At 54.7% G+C, this 6405-nt stretch overlaps 1 long non-coding RNA gene across 1 annotated transcript; it reads right to left on the bottom strand.

Annotated features, from left to right (window-relative positions):
• Nucleotides 1-276: 276 nt before the first annotated feature.
• Nucleotides 277-1609, bottom strand: LOC119367709. Its single transcript, XR_005176410.1, has 2 exons — nucleotides 547-1609; nucleotides 277-436 (listed from the first exon to the last, which is right to left on the bottom strand). It is a non-coding gene; the product is annotated as an uncharacterized LOC119367709 (long non-coding RNA).
• Nucleotides 1610-6405: the final 4796 nt, after the last annotated feature.

The following is a 6405-nucleotide window of genomic DNA, read 5'->3' as shown; positions in this document are numbered from 1 at the left end:
TTATAAAAAGCTAGGTTTGTAGCTCCATGAAAAAACCCGTTTTCCAAACTATGGAACGCCATGAAGTAGAACTTCTAACAGTACCACATTTTTTTGCATACTCTATAACAGTAAGAGAGAACTGTTTTTTTTCTCGGATAAGTGTTCTTCTAAATTTAACACGAACAATAAAATCAGGTCTCATACGCACAAAACCAAAATATGTGAGGTCCACTGAAACAAACTACCATATTTTTTACACATTGAGCTTCATCTAGGAGACAATTGTACACGCATCAGCAATAGAGGTGCAATTCATACATTAAGTTGTTTTCAAAGGTTAAAGCATAAACACAAACAGGGAGAGAGAATTATAGACGGAGAGCTACACATAAGCGCTACTGCTCATTCGGGGGAGACAGGCACACCAATGGCACGGGCGAGGACCGTTTGTACCCTGCAGTTTTACGTGTGGTCGGACGCACACGATGAGAAACATACACGGGAAGTGAGATTGCATCCCCATGTGGAAATGCACCCCAAAAACAACACTAATATCATACTGACCGTTCTGAAGCCTGACCTTCTTTCTGCACCTCATGTGATCTTCTCCCCTGCCTGATGGTGACCTTCTTCCTCCCTATGTTCACGCGGGTAGCGATCACCAGTGGCACATAGGACTCTGGAACTTTTTGAGCAAAATTAGTGAGAAAAAAGCGGCAAACAACTAAACACCAGAACATCAAACAAGAGGAGGAGCCGACAAATTCTTCTTTTTCTGAACGGTCTTTTTGTACTGAGACTTGAAAATGCCAAATGAAGTTGACATGTACTCGTTCTTCTTTCTGAGCCATACTAACTTCATTTTTCATAGAAAAATAGAGCCGGCTCACCACCCAGGATCCTCCAACGTCTTTGTTGTCATCGCCGAGATCTCTAGGAAGAAGATTTTGTTCTGCTCTACATAGTCCAGCTCCTCCTGTTCGCATTCAGATAAAAACATAGACGATGTTGGGTTTGACTGAGATGCAGTACATCGGGGCAAGGTTGTGTTAGTGGGGTGAGATGCATGGCAGCAGCGGTACTCAGGAGACACTGCGGCTGTGAACCTACAGGCGCCGCGAAGTTGAACGGCCGGAGTGTAACGGCGACGAGCACCATTGGTGCTGCGGCAGTGGAGCACCATCGAGAGGAGGCGGAAGGAGCGAGAAGGAGGGGACAGCCAGGAGGAGGCGGAAGGCGGGAGCCCCACCGTAGGTTGGATGCGCGCGGGGATGCAGGCACTTGGCGGCGCCGTGAAGTGGAGCTTCGATGCACTGTTGCTGTCGTCGTCGGTTTCCTGGCAGGATCCTTGGCCGGTGGCAAAGCACAGGGATCTAGGGGCGGCGGCGTCGCGCTGGGATGCTTGGTCTCGGTGGCGCACGGGATTCCGGCGATCTGGCGGCGCGCGAAATTTCGGGGTCTGACGGCGCGTGGTGGTGCGAGGGTCCGGCGGCGCGCGGTGGTGCGAGGGTCCGGCGGCGCCAGGAGGCGCGTCGGGCCGGGGGAGTGGGTGGCGGCGGCGGGTGACGCGCTGGGGACCGGTGGCGCCGTTGGGAGGTGGTCGGGTGGATCGGGCGGAGGTGGTGCAGGAGGGGGTGGGCCGGCCAGGCCCTTTTTTCTTGTTTGGTCGAGTTCGGGAACAAGTCAATAACTATTCTGATCCCAGGATCAGAATAGTGTTACTATATATATATATATATATATATATATATATATATATAATAAGCAGTCCTATAAAGGCCCGACAGAACTCTCCCGAACTTCCTGAATTGTCGGCCCGCCCCGACAGGATCCAACCTGGTCCCGATCCCGATTGAGCCGCCCCAGCCCCCTGATACGTCTCCAACGTATCTATAATTTTTGATTGTTCCATGCTATTATATTATCCCTTTTGGATGTTTATGGGCTTTATTTTACACATTTATATCATTTTTGGAACTAACCTACTAACCGAAGGCCCAGCCCATATTGCTGTTTTTTTTGCCTATTTCAGTATTTCGAAGAAAAGGAATATCAAACGGAGTCCAAACGGAAGGAAACCTTTGGGAGCGTGATTTTTGGAACGAACGTGACCTAGAGGACTTGGAGTGCAAGTCAAGAAGCTGCTGAGGAAACCACAAGATAGGAGCCCCCCCTGTAGGGCGCGCCCCGCTGTCTCGTGGGCCCCTCGGGCGGCCACCGACGTACTTCTTCCTCCTATATATACCTACGTACCCCGAAAACATCCAGGGGCACCACGAAACACAATTTCCACCGCCGTAACCTTCTATATCCGTGAGATCCCATCTTGAAGCCTTTGCCGGCACTCTGCTGGAGGGGGAACCGACCACGGAGGGCCTCTACATCAACATCATTGCCCCTCCGATGAGTTGACGGGTCTATAGTTATTAGCTAGATGGCTTCTTCTCACTTTTTGGATCTCAATACAATGTTCTCCCCCTCTCTTGTGGAGATCTATTCGATGTAAACTCTTTTTGCGGTGTGTTTGTCGAGATCCGATGAATTGTGGGTTTATGATCAAGTTTATCTATGAATAATATTTGAATCCTCTCTGAATTCTTTTATGTATGATTGAGTTATCTTTGCAGGTCTCTTCGAATTATTAGTTTGGTTTGGTCTACTAGATTGGTTTTTCTTGCCATGAGAGATGTGCTTAGCTTTGGGTTCAATCTTGCGGTGTCCTTACCCAGTGACAGAAAGGGTTGCAAGGCTCGTATTGTATTGTTGCCATCGAGGATAACAAGATGGGGTTTATATCATATTGCTTAAGTTTATCCCTCTACATCATGTCATCTTGCTTAATACGTTACTCTATTCTTATGAACTTAATACTCTAGATGCAGGCAGGAGTCGGTCGATGTGTGGAGTAATAGTAGTAGATGCTGGCAGAAGTCGGTCCACTTGTTATGGACGTGATGCCTATATACATGCTCATGCCTAGATAATCTCATAACTATGCGCTTTTCTATCAATTGTTCGACAATAATTTGCTCACACACTGTAATACTTATGCTATCTTGAGAGAAGCCACTAGTGAAACCTATGCCCCCCCCCGGTCTATCTCTTATCATATTTGCTTTCAATCTAATTTTATTTGCTTCTTTACTTTTTGCATCAATATTATAAAATACCAAAAATATATTTATCTTATCTTACTATCTTTATTAGATCTCACTTTGGCAAGTGGCCGTGAAGGGATTGACAACCCCTTTATTGCGTTGGTTGCGAGTTCTCAGTTTGTTTGTGTAGGTGCGTGGGACTTTTGAGGAGCCTCCTACTGGATTGATACCTTGGTTCTCAAAACTGAGGGAAATACTTACGCTACACTTGCTGCATCACCCTCTCCTCTTCGAGGAAAACCAACGCAAGCTCAAGACGTAGCAAGAAGGATTTCTGGCGCCGTTGCCCGGGAGGTCTTCGCTCAAGTCAAGACATACCAAGTACCCATCACAAACCCATCTCCCTCGCATTTACATAATTTGCCATTTTGTCGGGGGTTGGGTACGACATATGCCAAAGGATGGCTTATCATGGTGGGAGCGAGTAGAACGTCACCGGTGCCTGGAAGCGGGATGAGGCAAAGACATGCACGCCGGCGGAACTTACCCAGCTTCAGGGCTCTCCTAGGAGATAACACCCCTACTGCTGCTCTGCGGGGTCTCCGCATGGTCACTAAAGCAAAGTGGCTACAATGGTGCTCCTGGAGCTGTTTCGGGAGGCAGGAGAGGGCAAGGCTAGCTCTCTCCTCCCTGTGCTATCTGGTCTATCTCTATCTAGGTCCGAACCCTTTGCATGGGTGCCCCGGGGGGTTTATATAGGCCTACCCCCAGGGGTACAATAGTAATTCGGCTGGGCGCGGGTCCCAGTCGTCTGTCTCTCAGGCCGCCGTCTTCCCTGCCGGCTTCTGGGGCCCACCGACTGGCGGGTCCCACGGACAGGCTTGATACTGTAGCGGCACCCTTGATGATGCAGGCTTGGTCATTGGGTCGTGGCAACAGTGCCGCCGTCTATCGGGCGATCACTATCGCCATTCCCCATCCTATCTGGTTAATGGCTCGTGGGGCCCTGGGAGGAGTCGGCCGACTCCTGGGGGGCCGCTCCCATAGGTCCGTCTTTGGGGCGCCCAGGTCGCCTTCGGCCCACCCACTGACAGGCGGCCCCGCCGTCTTCGGGCCGTACAGGCCGGCGTCGTGGGCATAGTACGTGGCGCACTGTAGCTGAGGTCAGGGCAGGCATGGCAGCAGTGCCGCCCCTCGCCGGAGATTTTCCAGCGGTACGGCTCACTGTAGCCATGCCGGCCCTTCATAAGCAAGGGGGGGGGAATGGCCACACCGTGACCGTACCCCACGTCATACTTCGGGACGAGGGAGGAGTCATGGGCCGACTCTCCATAGTTGGCCCTTCTGGAGGTCGCCAGCCTTGAGTCGGCTTATGTTGGAGTCGCCGTCTGGGACTCGGCATATTTTGGAGTCGCTCCTGGGACTCGGCCTGAGGGGCGCGGCCTGCCCCGATGTCTTGAAATGTCCTGGGGCTCGGGTTAGCCTACCCGTGGCCCATTACTCCGACAGTAGTCCCCGAAGCTGGTGAATCCCTGCGGACGCTGCTTTGTGGGGCTTCAACAGTTTCAACCTTCAAGGAGCAGACTCTGGAACTCGGCCGCCGGCTTCCCTTGGGCCGACTGTCGAAAGTCGGAGGTTTAGTGGAGAGCCGAAGCTTGAAAGTCGCGGCGGGAAACCAGGCGGCGTGCCTGATACGCTTCCCCGTGGCCATCACGGCGGTCCTATCGCGTGGCGCCACGTGGGGAGAACAATCTGCATGCCCACACGCGCGACGAGACGGGCCGTCAGGCGGGGCCCGCCACTACCGTGCCTCGGCATACGAACAGATCCATTGCGGCCGTGGACGGTTGGTTTTCCCATGTCGTTACTGCGCGCAGTAACTTCGTGGGGTAAATCATGGGGCAGCGTGGGGCATCGTGCGCAGTTAATCCCACGCCCGCCCCCTCGGCTTCTCAGCCCGCAGGGCTATAAGTAGGCGGGGGGAAGCGGAGTGGCACAGCACGCGCGCCCTTCTTCCCCGCTCCCCCGCCTCATCTTGCCTTCTCTCCCTCCTGCTACCGCCGTTGAGCAAGAGCACACCATACCGCGGCGAGGAGCTCTTCCTCCGCCGCGGCCCCCGCCGTGCGCTCCGGCATATGGGACGGCTCGGAGGTAGAAGAAGAACACATCGAGTTCCTCCGCCATACACGCCATCTCCCCAGCGCGGACCTCGTGTGCGCCCGCGCCGCGCCGGAGGGGGAAATCTGGCCGGCGCCGGAAGAGGGCGAGCGGGTCATCTTCCGCTCGCACCTCATGCGCGGCCTGGGGCTACCGGCGAGCGGCTTCTTCCGCTCGTTCTTGGAGTTCCACAGTCTTCAGCCGCACCACCTCACTCTGAACACGGCGGTGTTGCTCTCCGCCTTCGCCACTCTGTGCGAAGGTTTCCTCGGCGTTCTCCCCACCATCGAGCTGTGGGGAGAATTCTTCTCTTCTAAGCTCGGCACGCACATCGCCGGTGTGCCAGCTCAGTGCGGCGCCTTCATCGCGATGCGGCGCTCGACGGCCGACAACCCCTTTCCTCCCATCACGCTGATCAAGTCGGTGAAGATGTGGCAGTGCTCGTATTTCTACGTGAAGAACCTCGCCTCCGACGGTGACTGGGTCAACTTCCCGCCTTACAACGCCGCTCCCCTGACTGGGAGGCTCCCCAGCTGGTCCCACCGAGTCAAGACACTGACTCCCGCCGGAGCCGCCGCCGCAGCGCGACTCCGAGTCTTGACGCAGTCGGAGGGACTGGTTGGGGCCGACTTGCTGGCCACCTTCGCGGCGCGCCAAGTTCTCCCGCTCCAAGGCCGGCCTCACCTGATCTGTCAGATGAGAGGCCTCCGAGACCCAAGTCAGATGAGCACCAAGGAGATGCCCCGCAAGGAGGTGGCAAACATGGTGAATTACATCGCGCACTGCGAGTACGAGGAGGACTGGCAGTTCGGCAAGGAGCCGTACTCGCGCGATAACCCTCCACCAGTGGTAAGTTGCTTCTCGTTATCGCTCTGTTTTCTTTGCAGCCGACTCCGGCTTCTGACCCTTGTCGGTTTCTTCTGAGCTAGAATCCTCTTATGCAGCCTGCCGCCGGCGCCACGAGACAGCCCCGCGAGTATGTCCCCAACCGCGCGGAGAGCGACGTCGACGACCCCGACTTGGGGGCGGCGGCGATGGAAGCCGACACCGAAGGCGGGGGAGGAGGACCAGAAGGCGACTTCAGGCCCTCGGCCACCTTCGCCGACTGGCCTGACGACGACGCCGAAGGCGAAGTCGTTCCGCGCCACCAGCTGAGGATCGACTCGCC

The sequence above is a fragment of the Triticum dicoccoides genome, chromosome 2B, assembly GCF_002162155.2.
Source record: "Triticum dicoccoides isolate Atlit2015 ecotype Zavitan chromosome 2B, WEW_v2.0, whole genome shotgun sequence".
NCBI lineage: Eukaryota > Viridiplantae > Streptophyta > Magnoliopsida > Poales > Poaceae > Triticum > Triticum dicoccoides.
This window is presented reverse-complemented; position numbering and strand designations above follow the sequence as displayed.